The following is a 19,603-nucleotide window of genomic DNA, read 5'->3' as shown; positions in this document are numbered from 1 at the left end:
CCCAAAAAAACAAAAAAAAAACAAAAAAAAAACAATATCTATTCGATTACTTGAAGACCTCGTCATATAGGTCTGACATAAGTTTCCTTTGCTATTACACAGTCCAACCTGCACCAGCAAGCACATCAAGATTCTAGAAATAACATTATATACCAGTACACATCTCTATCAATAGTCGTAATAGAACTTTTGGGCCAGGTGAGCTAAAAGAGTGTCACCCCTTGATTATCAAGGTTGCTGTGTAACCCCTGGATTATCAAGGTTGCCGTGTAACCCCTGAATTATCAAGGTTGCCGTGTAACCCCTGGATTATCGAGGTTGCTGTGTAACCCCTGGATTATCAAGGTTGCCGTGTAACCCCTGGATTATCAAGGTTGCCGTTTAATCCCTGGATTATCAAGGTTGCCGTGTAACCCCTGGATTATCGATGTTGCCGTGAAACCCCTGGATTATCAAGGTTGCCGTGAAACCCCTGGATTATCAAGGTTGCCGTGAAAACCCTCGACTATCAAGGTTGCTGTGTAACCACTGGATTATCGAGGTTGCTGTGTAACCCCTGGATTATCAAGGTTGCCGTGAAACCCCTGGATTATCAAGGGTGCTGTGAAACCCCAGGATTAGCAAGGTTGCCGTGTAACCAATGGATTATCGAGGTTGCCGTGAAACCCCTGGATTATCAAGGTTGCTGTGAAACCCCAGGATTATCAAGGTTGCCGTGTAACCACTCGATTATCAAGGTTGCCGTGTAACCACTGGATTATCGAGGTTGCCGTGAAACCCCTGGATTATCAAGGTTGCTGTGAAAACCTTGAATTTTCGAGGTTGCCGTCCACAATGTCATTGAACTTGCAAACTCAGTTATTACATTGATGATCACCTCCTCAGACAGATGTCAAGGAACAATACACAAGGGCATGGCTTCTGGAGATTACCGATCAATGTGGTTTTGTAGCTGATAACAGATTGAATTCAGTCACCCTCAATTGTAATTAACACAACTGAACATGCACATTTCTTCTGAAGGAATAAAAAAAGTATTCCCACAATCATATCACACACATTTATTCAGTAAAAAAAGTTGTTGATTAAATTCTAGGCACTCCAGTCGTAATAGAACTATTAGTATATCACAAACGACTATATAAGAGAATTACATAAAAAAAAAAGTAAATCATTCTTGACTCACACGCGAGTAACTCGCACACAACTGTGTCAGCAAGTCTCTCACAAACCACTTTATAAATGATTAACTCAAATATACTTACATCTTACCAGATCAACTCACATTGGAATAACTCAAAAAGGCCTTCATCAATTATTTACCTAAAACAAAATTATCAGCAGGCAACTCGTAACTAACAAGCAAATTCGTGGAATTTATATCCCCCGCTTGCAGAACATATTGTAGGTTAACATTATTGAGGTTAGGTTTAAACATGTGAGTATCGTGCTGTTGAGACATAATGTATAGCTTGAAACATGAAGAAAAAAAACCCACCTATACCTCATTGATTATCGGTAAATATGCACAAATCACATCGGTTGGCAAATTTAGCACAAGTTGGATGTGCATAAGGAATCTGGTTGAAACATCTTAACAATATCTACAGCAATTTTCACACGAAAACCACAGAGTGCCGGAGATGGGTGGAAAGACAGAGGAGCGCGAACACTGTTATCAAGTTTGAAGGAATTTGGCTAATATTTGCTAGTTATTAAGCGGAAACTGCAGATTATCACATTTTTTGTAAATCAAGGGGCCATAACTCTTGCCAAGTGGAGTCCGATTAAAGTGGTTGTCAAGCTTGGCCTAGCCCTTAATGTGTTGAAGCCTCAGTGACCAAGTTTGAAGACAATCTGATAATATTTGCGAGAGTTAATGAACAGAAACGGCAGATAATGATGTTTTTGTTATTCAAGGGGCCATAACTCTGCTGAAAGTGGGCATCAAACTTGGCCGAGCCCTTAAGGCATTTTACCCTGTGACCAAGTTTGAAGAAAATTGGTTAATATTTGTTGTAGTTATTGCTCGGAAACAAAGCGCAGCAGATGACGTTTTCTCTATTCAAGGGGCCATAACTCCGCCAAATGGGGTCGGCTGAAAGTGGTCATCAAACTTGGCTGAGCCCTTTAGGTATTTAACCCTGTGACCAAGTTTGCTGAGCCCTTGTGGCATTTAACCCTGTGACCAAGTTTGAAGAAAATCAGTTGACATTTATTGTAGTTATTGCTCGGAAACGAAGCGTAACAGACAGACAGACCCAAATTAATATCCCCAGTTTCGGTGAAAGCGGGGGATAAAAAACAACTTAACCTCTGTTTAACTCACAAAACAATTCATCAGTGATTTACTCACAAATGACTTCTTCAGTAAGCAACTCACAAATCATTTAAAGACAAATCTAATCTGCTTGATCATTTTTCCACCAGGATACTTATCAACCTTTTTCTCTGCCTTATAAAACTTATCTCAAACAGTTGCCTTTACTTTTACCAAAGTCATTTCTGTCTGCAGTTACTTCAGTAAACACAAAACTCCTAGTCCATATTTATTTTCTTGTTTTTTTTGCAGTTCTGCCAAAACATATATTAGGCTAATGGGTATGTCTATTTATTTAAATTGGTAGATAAAATAGCTGGAACATCAACGTCATCTGATGATGGCGTACAAGGTCTTTATCTTAACCGATCTGTGGTCAAGGCAGACTCGGGTCCATGTCCTGTGGTATCGCTACGAACATCTAACCAACCTTTGGTCAGCTGAAAATTAGCCAAGAATCGGAACTTGTGCCAGAATTTGGTACCAGCCAAAACACTCTACAAATTTCTAATCAGCAAGATAAATTCCAAAAATATTATATTCGGTCATTGTACCGTATTTATCTGACACATACATTGTCTGACTGGTGGTAGTCAATTTAGTTAACCTTCATCATTATTATCTTATTTCTCTTTGTTCGTGTAATTAATTTGATGTATATACAGCCTACTACATTCCTCCAATCAAATTACTGATACTAAGTTCACAAAATTACGAAGTCATTATCAATTTAAAAAATAAAAAATAAAAAAAAAAGATTTTTCTATACAATCATAAGTAACAATATTATGTTTTGTGAAATATCATTTATGTTCCCTCCCCTGGTCCAAACACACAAAACAGTAAATTTATCTTTGAAAACTTTACCTAAATAAAATTATGACCTTGACCTTTAAATTTAACCCCACAGCATCTCATGATCAGGTGCTATTTACATCTGTATGAATCCCTATTGAGCCTTAATTACATTCGATTCATTGCTTGATGTCAAAAGCAGGTGTTTAAAAGTACTCTTCTCTGTGGTTTTATAACAGAGTCTCCCTGTATTTCTTTGACCTTGAAATTTTTTAATCTTCATGAATCTTTTTTTTTATTTCTTGGAGAACAGTTTTAACAATGTTAGCATGATTATAACTTTATCATAGACTCCAGTGAGTGCTATATCATGTATAATGTGTTGGAAATATTGGCACTTTATAGAATCTTACAGGAAGATCTAACCTTTTTTATTACTTTTAAGTACAGAATGAAATATTTGAAACCTAAATACTGGTTTGCCTTTCTTAATGCTATCACAACCGATAAGTATTCCACTGCTTATTTAATTTCACTTTAAAATTCAAAATGACTTTATTTTGAAATAATGTAGTTACATTCTACAACATTTGTGAGCACAGGGCAAACTTAGATTGATGTTATGTTACTTCTTGTGGTACTATTCCCCTATTAACAACAGAAAAGTCATAAAATTATATCAAAGTATGTTCATTTAGGAGGCACGGTAGTCTAGTGGTAGGATGCCGGGCTCGTGACCGAAGGGTTGCGGGTTCGAGTCACTGCACGGCTTTGTGTTGTATCCTTGAGGAAGATACTTTACTCTGCTTGTTCCAGTCTACTCAGCTGTAAATGAGTATGTGGTTGGGCAGTGTTAGAATTGTTGAATGCTAGCTGTTAGCGCCAAAATGGCAGCTCCAGCTGTATGCTCCCCAGGGAGTTGAGAAAGATATTGGCTGGTTGCAAAGGCCCATATATATAACCAAGGATAATAATTTGTGAACCACTTTGAGACGACCTACGAACTAGGTTGTAATAAAGCGGTATATAAGAACATCAAATTATTTTTATTTTTAAAGTTCATACCACAAACTACATACCACAAACTACATAACACAAAGTACATACCACATACTACATACTACATACCACAAAGTACAAGCAGTAACTAGAATTTTGTTTCTGTGAACAAAAACATGTGTCCCCTTATTAGCCAATAGAAAAACTCTGGTATATTAACAAATGGCCATATCGCTTTATATAGTGGGGCCCGAGACCAGAATTTAAAATTTGACACTCCTACTTCCCAAGATACATTAAAACTTTAGCAAGTTTGGTCAACATAGGTGAAACTAGAACACTGACAGGTCAGTAAGGGCCCCGTCTTGTGGCAATATATCCCCCATAATCATTAAGAAGCAATCTGCCCATATAGCTGAGATTGAAGTTTGACATTTGGACTTCCAAAAAAACTGCAAGGAAGCAAAATATACATTTTACATGTACTATGATGTGAGTCTTGTTTCCTTCCACTTCCATATTTGCTGGACTAACAGAAGTGTAAATACCAGTGCAATACTCATTTGTTAGCTTTGATTTGTTTTATTTCACCTTAAATACCTTGGGACATCAAGAGCCATGCAGGGTCAAAGTAAGAGATCCACTTTGTCTTTGACCTTTGGACCCAAATGACCTTGACCTTTAACCCAGTGACCCTGATTTTTGGTCAGTTGACTCATTCTTCAATTCCAACCAACTTTGCTACATAATATCATAACAAAATGTTCATCAGTGAAAAATACAAAACTTGACCTTGACCTTGAACCTTTGGAACACGTAACCTTGACCTTTGGTCAGTTGACTCCGTGTTAAGTTCTGAACAACTTTGCTTCATAATAACATACAAAAAATGTTCATCAGTAAAAAGATACAGTATCTGACCTTGAAATTGACCCAGTGACCTTGACCTTAAGTTAGTTGACTCCTTGTTAAATTCCAACCAACTTTGCTTCATAATGTTATAACACAATGTTAATCAGTGAAAAGATACAAAATCTGACCTCGTCCTTTGACCAAGTGACCTTGACCTTTGGTCAATTGATTCCTTGTTTAATTCTGACCAACATTGCTTCAAAGTGTCACAACAAAATGTTCCCCAGTGAAAAGATACTGAATTTGACCTTAACCTTTGATCCAGTGGCCTTGACCTTAAGTCAGTTGACTCTTTGTTAAATTCCAACCAACTTCACTTCATAATGCCATAACAAAATGTTCATCAGGGAAAAGATACAAAATTTGACCTTGACCTTTGACCCAGTGACCTTGACCTTTGATCAGTTTATACCTTGTTTGATTGTGACAGACGGACAATATGGGGCCCTAACAACATGGAAGTTATGCTGTGGACAAACTTTGGTATTGAAATTATTAAACAAAGGGACATAACTCTGTATATAGTGACACACAAGACCTAATTCAAGTGCACTGCACACCTTCTGTGAGTGATGCAGGTATACTTCAAGTTTGATTAAGATATCTTTAATGGTTTAGAAGTTATGCCGTGGACAAACTTCAGTAATAAAAATAAACAAAGGGCCATAACTCTGTATATAGTGGGGGCATAAAATCTGATTTTGGTGTGAGAAATTCCACCTTCCCAAGATACATCAATATGGTAAGTATGGTCAACGTAGGTGAAATAACATACAACTTCTGCTCTGGACAAACTTCGTTATTAAAATTAAACAAAGGGCCATAACTCTACATATAGTGGGGCACGAGACCTTGTTTCACACCTTCTGTGGGTGATGCAGGTATACTTCAAGTTTGATTAAGATATCTTTAATGGTTTGAAATTTACAGGCCGGACAAGAATTTACTGAAAATGGGCACTTTGCACAAAGAAGAAAAACCAGTACTAATACAATATGTCTCCCTTCATTCGAAGGGGAGACATAATGACATGGACAAGGTACAATACAACAAAGTACATGCCACAAAGTACATGCCACAAACTACATACCACAAAGTACATACCACAAAGTACATACCACAAACTACATAACACAAAGTACATACCACATACTACATACCACAAAGTACATGCCACAAACTACATGCCACAAACTACATACCACAAACTACATGCCACAAAGTACATACCACAGAGTACATGCCACAAACAACATACAACAGACTACATACCACAAACTACATACCACAAACTACATACCACAAACTACATGCCACAAACTACATACCACAAACTACATACCACAAAGTACATGTCAAAAACTACATACCACAAACTAAATGCCACAAACTACAAACCACAAACTACAAACCACAAACTACAAACCATAAACTACAAACCACAAAGTACATGTCACAAACTACATGCCACAAACTACAAACCACATACCACAAACTACATACCACAAACAACAAACAACAAACTACATACCACAAAGCGCAAACCATAGAGTACAATAAAACAAAGTACAAACAAGAAAGAACAATACCACAAACTACAAATAGTAATGATATTGACAAACTACATACCACAGACTACATACCACAAACTACATACCATAAACTACATACCACAAACTACATGCCACAAAGTACATACCACAAACTACATGCCACAAAGTACATGCCACAAACTACATACCACAAACTACATGCCACAAACTACATGCAACAAACTACATACCACAAACTACATGCCACAAAGTACATACCACAAACTACATGCCACAAAGTACATCCCACAAACTACATGCCACAAACTACATACCACAAACTACACGCCACAAAGTACCTGCCACAAACTACATACCACAAACTCCATGCCACAAACTACATGCAACAAACTACATAACACAAACTACATGCCACAAAGTACATACCACAGAGTACATGCCACAAACAACATACTACAGACTACATACCACAAACTACATGCCACAAACTACATACCACAAACTACATACCACATAGTACATACCACAAAGTACAATACAACAAAGTACATACCACAAAGTACATACCACAAACTACATACCACAAGGTATAATACAACAACACAAAGTACAACACAGTATAAACAGTAATTAGTTTATTATTAACTGCTGTTTTGCTTACAGAACAACTAATAACTTTAGAGATATTATCAGAGAGACATGAAGACCCATAAAGATAAACATACAACTGACCACAACAGCCCGGTCAGAGGACTGGTCAAAAGTTTAACTCGCATCAATATACTAATCTGTAGGGACAGCCACATTGTGTCTGTGACATGGCCACGGCAGAAGTCCTTGTCCATAGAATTATAATTAGCCACCCATTGGCAGGTCCACACAAAGTGCTAGCTCTCTCAACAGTGGTATGAAATAGCATCACCAGCAACATAACAAACACAGCCACAGCATACACTCGAGTAGAATAACAAGTGCTTATTGACTTAATTAATTACTGGGTTGTAATTTAATACTTACAAATAAATACTGTTAGAAATACTTTAAATACTGTTGGACATTGTCCATACTGCTGTCCTGAACGATCAATTAGTGTCCAAGTACTGACCAAAGGTCTTTGACCACTTCAGTAATATTGCGTCGGCTGTAATCAGCTTGTATTGTTACAATTTAACTGTGTATTACTAGTTCTGTAATTAACAGTACAGTGACCTCCTCTTCAGGGTCAACAATCCCATAATTGTAATGACATCCTCTAGCTGCACAAGTAATTTCTATGATTAATTTAAACAATTCCGTCTTTGCGTATTGCAGAGTTTTCTTCTCTTGTGAGCAGGTATTGATTGGTACATCATTGGTTTGTGTGAGAAAATTACGTTGTTTTCTCAAAAATTGATGGCGTTACTCTCACAAACAAAAGACGTAACAATCAATACCTGCTCATAAGAGCAGATAACTCTGCAATACGAAAAGACGGAATACCTACCATGATGGTCGAGAAATATACTGAATACCTTTGAAAACAAAAGTTTTGTTATACTTAATTGAACAAACAAGATGTTTTTTCTCTAATTGATATAACGATGTATTGTTAACTAGTCATAAATTGTCGCTCTTTTTAATGTGTTCATACCAAGTGAAGTGTGGTAGCTGTTGACATTTGTTTTTTAATTTTGCTTTTTTTCAAACGTCTTTGAAAAATGTTCCAGCAATGTTAAACGATCAAAATCAGTAAAGTTTTATATATCATAGACTGAGCCATGATTGCCATGAAGGGAATTACGGCAGCACAAGTTGAAGTTTAAACCTCCCTAACAACGAACGAGTGATGTTATAAAGACCAACAAGGCGAAGGGCAGCTCTGTGTGACAACACATCAAAATGACATACACACTTAATGGTTCTTACCTCAGTAAATCTTAACTCATTCACCCCTGGAGACACATTTGAACTGTTCCAATTCAAAGGTTGGAATAGTTCATTATGAAATTTCAGGGGTGAATGAGTCAATTAAGACAGTTACGTGCTTTTATTATGTAAAAGTGTAGAATAAAACTAAGAAACATTGTATTGATTTATTTCAATTCAAAGTGAAATCTATACCTCTGTATTCCATAATGGCAAAGCTTAGTTCTTTCTATAATATCAAAAACATGACATTTCAAGGATAGTAGGGCATTGCTGCAGATAAGTCATATAGCAAGACTTTCAAGGTTCAACACAACAATATCTTAGCATATAGCCTGGAACAGATGGGAAAGTGTGTCAATGTGCCATATAACTCCCTGTATCACCATTTTCTCCAGCAGTAAACTATAAACAGGAACTGCCTACATGTAGACCTCTGGAATATTCTGAAAGGAATTTGACACACTGAGCGCTAAGTCCTAGGGGTTTCCAAGTGTGTCATTAATTTCTTGTGACATTTCTCGTTCTCAAAATGTCCATTTGTAGCAGGTTCCAAAGTAACAAGTAAACAGAAAAAGAAACAAAAAGTGTTATCATTAATTCAAAATGATGTATTAACCATTTTAAGTCATTTAATTTCACATCATTAGTTGGCTACTTCTAGGAACATTTGACATGAACCCGAATGCTTTTATTTGCAAACAAATGAGTCCGATATTATTCTCATCATTTTTTATCAATTCTACTAGTGATGAACAAGCCTGTTAGGTTAGCGGTGCGGTAGTCTAGTGGTAGGACGCCGGGCTCATGACCAAAGGGTTGCGAGTTTGAGGCACGGCACAGTGTTGTATCCTTGAGCAAGATACTTTACTCCGCTTGTTCCAGTCTACTCAGCTGTAAATGAGTACGTGGTTGGGCAGTGCTAGAATTGTAGAATGCTAGTAGCTGTGAGCACTGAAATGGCAGCACCAGCTGTATGCTCCCCAGGGAGTTGAGAACGATATTGGCTGGTTGCAAAGGCCCTATAACCACGGTTAATAATTTGTGAACCGCTTTGAGACGATCGACCTACGAACTAGGTTTGTGATAAAGCGGTATATAAGAACCTCAAATTATTATTTATTTTTTAGAAGTAGGTGTTTCCTCTGTTTGTGACATTTGACCTTGGTTTACTCCACACAGAGAGCCTTATGAGTGTCAATAGATACATGTAGCTCTGGATCCGATCTAAATTTTGTTTTAATTTTGTTCTTCATGAAATCCTAGCAAAACATTTTCAATGATACATGTAATATTGAAAAGATTTTCCTTTTTTGGGGGACTGCCTCTCAGTGCTAAGTGACACAACACCTTTTCAATGACATCAAAATACATCTCCAGAAACAAGGATAACTTATAGCAAATTTGCTTGAAATATAATCAACTAGTCTAGAGGAAAAGGCTTTCGAACACTGGACACCTCATTCCTTCATTTTGAACAATACCTTTCAGCCCCATGAAGAGCTACACTCTTTGTACAACAATTGATGTAAAGGTTCCAAGGATCCAGTATGCATTGAAAGCAGTTGAGATAACATGCGGGTGGGGGTTGGCTACATTTAGTAAGGCCAGGATACATACAAGCGAATGCTGGTCTTCCTCAATTAGCCAGATGGCGGTTTTGCCCCCTTCCTTTAATAGTCACATAGTTGTTTTCATTGGGCATAATGCCTATATGTATTCAGATCAGTATGATGTGACATGTTTTACATGTTGTGTATACAGGTTTTTATTTTACGTTGTTTTTGGAAGAAACAACGTGACATGTTTTGTATACATGACTTTATTTTACGTTGTTTTTATAATAAACGGCCTATTTCAATTCATGCTGTGGTATTACTGGTTTTTATTTGACTATTGAACTTTTAATGAAGGCTTGCTGTATGACTGGGTACGGAACCGCACATCATAAATGTATGTGTATGTGGTTATAGGCCCGAGTGATCACCTTGGAAAAAATTCCAAGGGATGAGGCCAGACCACCTGACCAGTCATTAAAGCATGAACACTTTTTCCTTTCCTTAGCAATTGTTACATATATGTGGTCCTTTTAATATAATGACAAGGGAATTAAGTAACCAGGGGTGGGGCTGGTCCCTAGAGCTGATCCTATAGTAGCATGACTGTATGTCTCTTCAGATGGAGAGGGAATGGGAGATTACTGCCTGTTTATACAAAAGTGATTTTTTTATGGACCAAGCAATGGACCAAGCATGCTCTAGAGCAAATTTTGACATAACTTCTTTATTCATACATAAAGACAAGGATTATAAAATGTTCCTTTATTTCCTTTATTGGACCCTGCTCCTCTGCCCCCAGGAGGGTCACACTCTCCAATTATACAAAATTAAGTATAACAATAATCAAGACTAAATGCAGTCAAAATCCACCATGCTAATAGGGACTAATAGGTTTTTAAAGTAAAAGTTGACTAAAGGACGGATTAGACAGATGACAGACACTGCAACACAGCAAATGCTTGGAACAAGGTCAGAGCATTTTACATGTTTGCATGAAAATTCAACTACAATATCACTGCCAGGGCAAAGTTTTTGCACCAAATTAGGGTAATTATGGCCACTGAAAATGATAAATTGTGCTCCACTTTTGACAGCTACGGAGTTAATTAATTTATATAGTCTCTGTTTTGATAGCAACTAATAGGCCTCCTAATATAATAGAAAAATCCAATGAGCAATGTGTGCTGTGCAGTTGTATGTTCCCTGCTGAACAAACTTGCTGTCTATTACATGTTTCATCCTGGGGGGCAAATATCTTTCAGGTCTCAACAATGAGTATTTACTCATGGGTATACCCATCTTAGATATTTTCCAAGGTTTACGATACTCAAATCATGAACAGTAAAACCCCGCTAACTCAAACTCGTAGGGTCAAGATCAATAGTTTGAGGAATACATGGTATTCGATGAATCCAAGGGTCGACCAACATTGTCATTTTCTTTATCAGGTAGAGCAACGGTACAGAAGCACTGCAAATATCACGGATAGTAGATGATAGAAGAAAAAAGTAGTTTAATCATAATGATAGCATATAATAAGATTTAAAATAGCTATACAATGAAAACATATTTCAACCAGTATTAAGAAAGTGAATAAAATTAAAAAGCTGTGTAACGTACTGTACTTGTCGTTTGGACATAGTCTGCCCTAATGTAATTAGCTACGTTAATTTTACAAAATATCACAACGAGAGGAACTTTTCGGTCATTTTAAAATGACGGAAGTCTTGAATCCTTGTTAGCATAATGTTGATTGAAAACGAAATTAACAATCACGACGTATTCAAGTTTGAATATTTTTAAAGTTGGTCAAGAATCCGCTATGTGATTTCCGCTTAATATTGCCATGCCGAAATATGGCTTTACACACCCAGTGAATGAACACTGCCGCCAAATCATCGGTGTCAAAACATCTTCAGGAAAAAAACAATATGCACCCGGAATGATAATGCAAAACCAACAGGGTAACAGTACAGTTACTTAATGATACTGCCTTTAATCCTCTAATTATCCGACGTCAAGCTGACACCTGTATAAGCACAATGAGTGTGGACTGCAGCCTGTGCCTCGAGATGGCAGCACCGGTGTGATACACTGGTAAAAATCTGTCAGGCGTGACAGGTCACACCTGTTCGACAAATAGGTAGGATTAATACTATGACCATGAAGAGTCTCGAACAAAATTTTGTTTGAGGAATACACTAGGGTATTCGAGGAATAACAGTTTGACTAATCCGGGGTTACTTTACAAAGAATATTTATGAACTCGGTTGGGACCAAACAAACTGTTCGAAAAATGAGGGGTATTGGAGTAAATCGAGTTCGAGGAAGTTTTTTTTACTGTATGTACCAAAGTAGAAGATAAGAACTTACCACTTTTAACTCCAGTTTTCTGTATTTGGAACTGCAAACAAACACTTGATTTACATAAAGCATCTCATTGAGTCGGATTGAATGTAAGAAGTCTGGAAAACCATGTGTTAACAACATCTATGCTGCCAGGTACAACAGGAATTGATTAATGGACAGCAGGTCCTGCCAGGATCAAATATTGCCATGCGAGACGGCACCAATTCTATTGGCCCATTAGGGGGACGATTCTACTCTCAGGATTTACATATGAAAATTATCAGTGAATGTCACCAATAAAGCAAACTGGTCAAGATTTATCCATTTTGTACGTTGCTCTTCAAGGATTGTGAGCATTTACGAAAATCTTCATTCAGGACATGAGCAAACATTCAGACAAGAACATTAAGATTTTTAAAATGTATTGTCACAACAGATAATAAAATGTTGGTATCATTTGATGAATATTTTGTTTCAAAATACTTTATACCAGAAAACATTCACCAAGTTAAACTTTCGCTATTTACCGGTAAAATCAGTCTTTGCCCAGAGTTAATTTTGCCCCTTAGCATTGAACTACTATGTAAAGTATGTTATTAACTAGGGGTCTCTGTAATGATTAGTTAAGTATCATTATGATGGGAGTAAAAGGAAAATGTTTAAAACTACCACTGAATTTTTCCCAGTCTGTCGATAGTAGCTTCAGATAGGTTATTTCCTGTTATTACATACTTACTAATAAAAACGTTTTTTTTGTATATGTGTTACGACACAATTGCTCTAACCCATATGAGCCCCCGCCGTATCACACCCCAAACCCCCTGTATCAGCCCCCGCCGTATCACACCCCAAACCCATATCACACCCCTCTTGGACATTTTTTCGTTTTTCAATATTTCAAAAGAAAAAGAAATATTAAGATAAAAAATCTATCCGTATTTTATTAGTAAGTATATAATAAACAGAAAACAACCATGCCTTTTTCCATATCACACCCATTATCAACCCTTGACCGATATCAGCCTTCGGCACTCTGGCTGATATTGGAGTCTCGGGTTGATCCTGGGTGTGATATGGAAAAAGGCATGTTTTATTCTCTATATAGCCGACAGAGAAAGCGAATCGGACATGAAAGTTTGGGGTCATCCAGGTTCAATTCCTGTAAAAGCTACATGCATACTTGTTGCTCATACAAATTACACTATATGTACAGCAGTTACTGTTCCAATTACAACTTTTATGTTAAGGCAAATGTAACTCATATTTATTATTGATGTAATGTCCTGATAGATTATAAGCTTCCCGTTTATGGTCAACAAGTGTCTGTTAATACATCTAAACTGTAGAAATACCATATGACCTTTAGAAGGACTACTAAAACTATAAGCCCACCAGGGACTAGGTATATTTAACTTAACAAAAACACCTGTCAGTCTCATTTTAACAAACTGCAGCAAAGTATTGCCAATTATAGAAAACAATAGAGTTCGCACTGTGAATTTAAGTCAGCCATCTGAAGCAATTACACAAAACCCAGCAGAGAAATTTTACAGTAAGTTAGACAGCTAAATGTTACCGTTCAACTCGATTAAATTCTGAGAATGATTTCCATTTTCTAGGAAATAATTGCTTCCTCCCAGCTTCTTTACCCATCATGCAATGTCTTATATCTCCTCAAGTGTAAGATAAACATTTGTAACTGATACAGAAATAGATGTGTTGTTATCGGGTTGGATGTAAAAAAAACAAGAGGCCCAAGGGCCCTAGCGGTCACCTGAGTTATATCATAGGTACTGGTAACTTTATTTTATTGTTTAGATGTGATGTGGAAATCAGCATGTAAACTAAGTGAAATACAATACTTGTCATGTCATCAGAGGATAAGAATTTGAAAATATTGGTAAATGTTCCCTTGGGGGCCCCGCCCTAGCCCCTTGGGATGGGGCAGGAATCCCAATTTTCCAAAGTAATACTCTCATTCACCAAAGATGATTCTGACTAAGTTTGAGTAATTTTCTGCTGAAAATGGATAAAATATATACCCACAAGAGTTATTTCCCTATATAAACTATAGTAAACTTTACCCCCTCCCCAAGGGAGAACAGATAGCTCGGGGGTCCTGAAATTTACAATGTAAATAAAGCCCCTGATGATCTTTCCATCCATGCAGCGAAAATGGCTGTAATACCTCTGAGTCTGGAGCAGAAGATTTTTGAAATATTGGTAAATTTTCCCTTTTGGACCCTGCCCTGGCCCCTAGGGTTGGGGTAGGAATCCCAATTTTACAATTTGGTATCCTCATATCTACCAAGGATGATTCTGACCAAGTTTTAAAAAATTCCATCCACTGGTTCTTGAGAAGAAGTTGATTATGTAAAGGTTTACGCACGACGCACGACGGACGACGGCGGACAGAAAGTGATTGGAATAGGTCACTTGAGCAAAGCTTATGTCACGGACGACGGACGACGACGGACGGAAAGTGATTGGAGCTTTGCTCTCAAGAATCCAGTATGTTTCTAAAACAGCATTGGTGGAGATATGTGAATATCTGTTAAAAAGTCTTGGCTAAAACTCTGGAACTAATTCTGAAGTGGTGGCCCCGACTCCTGGGCCAGTACCGTACTGATAACGAAAGTGTGTTCGTCTTTTCATGCCCAGGTACATTTACATGAAATGTTCATGTTTCCTAAAGTTGAGTATCTTAACCATGATCATGTTATAATATAGGTACAACTCCCCAAGACCTAAAGGCAAACCCTGGTAGCAAAAAATTATTTGTCTTCTCATGCTTTACAATCACATATTTGTGGTGTTAAGGTGAGGATCTCAACTGTTTCCATTTCAGTCGCAGTAACAACAAGTCACCAGGCTCGGGGTTGGACCCTTGAGCCAATCCTGATAGCATGACAGTATTTGTCTCTTCATGCCAAGGAATTGTACATGTAAGCATGGTTAAAGGATGGGAATCTTCACTTTTTCTGAGTTACTTTTTCCAAGTTATGACCAAGGGACTAAATCATTGGTTCTGAGGCCGACACAGAAACCAATCATGGTAGCATGACCATGTTTGTCTCTTCATGCCTAGTACTTTTTGTATAGAGTTGGATATCTAGACTGTTTCAATGTAGTATAGGGAATAATTCCTGGGGTCAGACCATGATGCAAGTTCTTGTAACATCAACTTATCTGTCTTTTTATGCTTATATGAGGTTATGAGGAGGAAACCTCCACTGTTTTCAAGTTACAACCAAGGGACTAAGTCCTCAGAGCACGGCTGGACCCCAGGGTGGTCAAAAAGACTGAGAGGTTTCTTTACATGGCTTCACTGTTGCAAAGATGTAAAACCCTGAACAATAAAACAAACAAAGTCCAATGGCCTTAAACATGAATCAAGATCATTAGGAGTCTTCAGAGGTGCAAAAAATACCTGGTCTAGTACAAAAGGTAACAGCTTTAACAGGAAAGGATTAACAAAGCAACTGCCAGACTGGGATTTGAACCTGGAACTTCAAAACTCTAGATGGACACTTTGCCCAACGGAGCTACCTGGTCACCAGCGATTGCCACTTCCTTCGTCTTCAATCCCAAAGACACATAAGACCCTAGCCTGTACAACCATGGGTATATGTAGCTAGTAGCCAAATGTAATAAGAAAGGAAACATGCAACAACCAGACCGGGATTCAAACCCAGTACCTCGAAACTCTAGAGAGAGGCTAGAATCAGTGGAGCTACCTAGTCAATAGTGATCGCTACAATCCTGTTCCACTACAAACTTACCTTGACATGACTTAACCATCCATCAAAGAGCTTTACGATTCTTCTACATGGACAAATAACTACTGTTACACTGCAGGTGGTCCTATAGTGCCTGAAAATATAAAGAAACATTATCTATTGCTATTGCTGTTAGTAAAAATGGGAAAAGGGGTAAAGGGGGGGGGGGGGTCATGAAAATTCTAAATTTCTCTATAGCATATAGAATATTCTTGGAATTTAAGCCAATTTCGTGTAAAAATTTCAAGGGGAAATGAGTAAACTGGGGATCATAAAAATCCACAATTTCCCTATACCACACCGAAGGACCTTTGTATTAAAGCAGAATATTTGACTCTAGCATAATTTGGGTCTGAAGAATCTTCTTGGATTTTAAGCCAAATTGGTCCCTTTGGGCTCTGCTGTCAGGTCCACAGTACGGGAGCAGGGGGTGACCATATTCTCAACAATTGTTGCTAAATTTTGGCCATGGAAGCTTCCTATAAAATTCTAATGAAATCAATTCTGTGACTTTTAACAAGAGGCCCAATGGGCCTACATCGCTCACCTGGTATAAATCTCACACTTGTAACCTTAAAAGTGTTCTAAAATAAAGCTACAGGCAAAATATCAGTATTTATGATTAAAATTCATTCAAAAGACCCATTTTTTTTTTTTCAAAACATTCCACCCCTGTGATTAAAAGTCGAACAAAGTCATTATGTTGAACAAATTGTATAGCCTTTCATCTCAGGATGCAATTTGCAAAGTATCAACATCCTGGGACCCATGGTTATTCAGAAGATTTTAAACAAATTTGACTCCTGTGACCTTGAATATAAGTCAAAGTCATTCACTTTAACAAAAGACCCTCCCAAGGCTGCACACAGACTCTCTAATCTGGACACCTGTACTACTTTTCACAAAAGAACAGGTGAAAAAACAACAGGTATTCACATTAATTGATAGTAAACTCTCGCAAAGTGAAAAAGCTCATTAATCTGACAGTACATCACACTTTATTCAGGGCCTAGACACGACAACTACATAAAGATATATAACCTTATCATCAGCCTTTAGATAGCCTACATGTATACATAGACCTGCATACATTTACCACGTTCCAGCTCTAAGCCAAGACATGCAGACATCTGAGGTTCATTCTCAGGTCATGTAGCCATGTGTACATGTTGTTCTGGACTAGTGTTGTAGACTTTATTTACCGTAAATACCACTTGTAAATAAATGACAGTTACAGTTTATTTTTTTAACAAGAGGCCAATAGGGCCTGTATTGCTCGCCTGGAAACTAAATAAAGTATGGAAAAATAATCATGTTGCCAATATCTCCACTGTTGGGCCCTGCCTCTCAGCACCATCTCAGGGTTTGTAACCATTTGATAAAAACCACACCCATGCATGCAATTTTTCAAATTTTTCATGGGGCATGGACAAACTCTACTTAAAAGTATAAGCCACTGAATGACTGTTATGTCAAAATACATGATACAAAGAAAACAAAAAAAAATCTCATTTAAATCTGTCTAGTAGTTAAGAAGTAATTGCCATGACAATATTGTTCCTTATAAAGGGGCATAACTCTCTTTCAGGTAAAGAGAGTAAAAGTTTTAAAACGGATGCACAAGTATATAATGTACATGTAATGTGGTACAAAAACAGATATTTCTGATAAATCCTGAACTCAGCTTTGACTTCCACAGTCTAATTGATATGTCTTCCACTATTTAACTTTTCAAATTGCTAAATGCCTGGCGTCAATTGAAGACTCTGCAAAGGTTTGTTCAAATCTGGTCATAAAGAAGGCAATACCATTTATCTACATTATTTTTTTTACATATTTATACCACGATAAAGTTTATACATTTCAGGCTTTTCGGTACAAGAACTCATCATATCATACCAGGATATAAGCTTCACTATTTCCGCAGAAGTAAACCTTTCAGAAATCTGACATATGCACATAACCGTGAAATTTTAACTGTCAAAGATACTGTTTTCCTTTCTTTTTTTCCCCTTTCTTTGCATAAGTGCTTATCAATAAAGCTGCTATTTAATGCTATAGAAATATCATCAGGTGACAGACTCATTTAGACACATGCAGTGAAGACCTGTGACATAGAGCAGGCTGTTGCTCAGGTAACAGCTGCTAACTCACCACTCAGTTCAGCCAGGTACAGCCACAGCTAATTAGCTTGGTGTCCTTTTTTGATGTAACAAGGAAAACTTTGTCAATATTTCATTTGTTTTTGTTTTCATTTATTCACTGATTACTGAATTCTGTATCAAAGCCTTGTGAAAGTTTTAGTGATCTGTCGATAGTGATAAATAGTCAATATGTTATAGCGACAGCGAAAACTATCTGAAGTGTACTACGCTCGAGTGCAAATCTGTGAATTCATTTTTAATAAAACATGCCTATTAGTGGAATTTGTATTCCACGCTTGTTACATCTGTTGATCATTATTGTGGTTAAGTGTAGACAAGCTGTTCAATGGATGGAGACTAACTGTTCAATGGATGGAGACTAACTGTTCAATGGATGGAGATGAGCTGGTCAATGGATGGTGAAAATTTGTTCAATAGATAGAGATGAGCTGTTCAATGGATGGAGACAAGCTGTTCAATGGATGGAAACAATGGATGGAGATGAGCTGTTCAATGGATGGTGAAAATTTGTTCAATAGATAGAGATGAGCTGTTCAATGAATGGAGATCAGCTGTTCAATGGATGGTGAGCTGTTCAATGGATGGTGAAAAAATGTTCAATGTATGGAGATGAGCAGTTCAAAGAATGGAGACGAGCTGTTCAATGGATGGAGATAAGATGTTCAATGGATGGAGATGAGCTGTTCAATGGATGGAGATGAGCTTTTCAATGGATAGAGATGAGCTGTTAAATTGATTGTGAAAAGATGTTCAATAGATGGAGATGAGCTGTTCAATCTATGGAGTTGAGCTGTTCAATGAATGGAGACGAGCTATTCAATGTATGGTGTTAAGCTGTTCAATGTATGGAGTTGAGCTGTTCAATGGATGGAGATGAGCTGTTCAATGGATGGAGATGAGCTGTTAAATTGATTGTGAAAAGTTGTTAAATGGATGGAGATGAGCTGTTCAATGGATGGAGATGAGCTGTTCAATGGATGGAGACAAGCTGTTCAATGGATGGATATGAGCTGTTCAATGGATGAAGACAAGCTGTTCAATGGATGGAGATGAGCTGTTGAATGGATGGAGATTAGCTGTTCAATGGATGGAGATGAGCTGTTCAATGGATGGAGATAAGCTGTTCAATGGATAGAGATGAGCTGTTCAATGAATGGAGATGTGCTGTTCAATAGATAGAGATGAGCTGTTCAATGAATGGAGATCAGCTGTTCAATGGATGGTGAGCTGTTCAATGGATGGAGATGAGCTGTTCAATGGATGGAGA

The 19,603-nt window shown here is 37.5% G+C and overlaps 1 protein-coding gene across 2 annotated transcripts in view; it reads right to left on the bottom strand.

The window, feature by feature from the left end:
* LOC110465002 (ecdysone receptor-like) overlaps positions 1 to 19,603 on the bottom strand; it is a 188,983-nt gene that overhangs the window by 102,272 nt on the left and 67,108 nt on the right. For both annotated transcript variants that reach the window (XM_021520545.1, XM_021520546.1), the window contains exon 4: positions 16,175 to 16,265. The gene's annotated coding sequence lies outside the window, so the exon portion shown is untranslated. The remainder of the gene's footprint in view (positions 1 to 16,174; positions 16,266 to 19,603) is intronic.

This window comes from Mizuhopecten yessoensis, unplaced genomic scaffold (assembly GCF_002113885.1).
Source record: "Mizuhopecten yessoensis strain PY_sf001 unplaced genomic scaffold, ASM211388v2 scaffold11047, whole genome shotgun sequence".
Classification (NCBI taxonomy): domain Eukaryota; kingdom Metazoa; phylum Mollusca; class Bivalvia; order Pectinida; family Pectinidae; genus Mizuhopecten; species Mizuhopecten yessoensis.
This window is presented reverse-complemented; position numbering and strand designations above follow the sequence as displayed.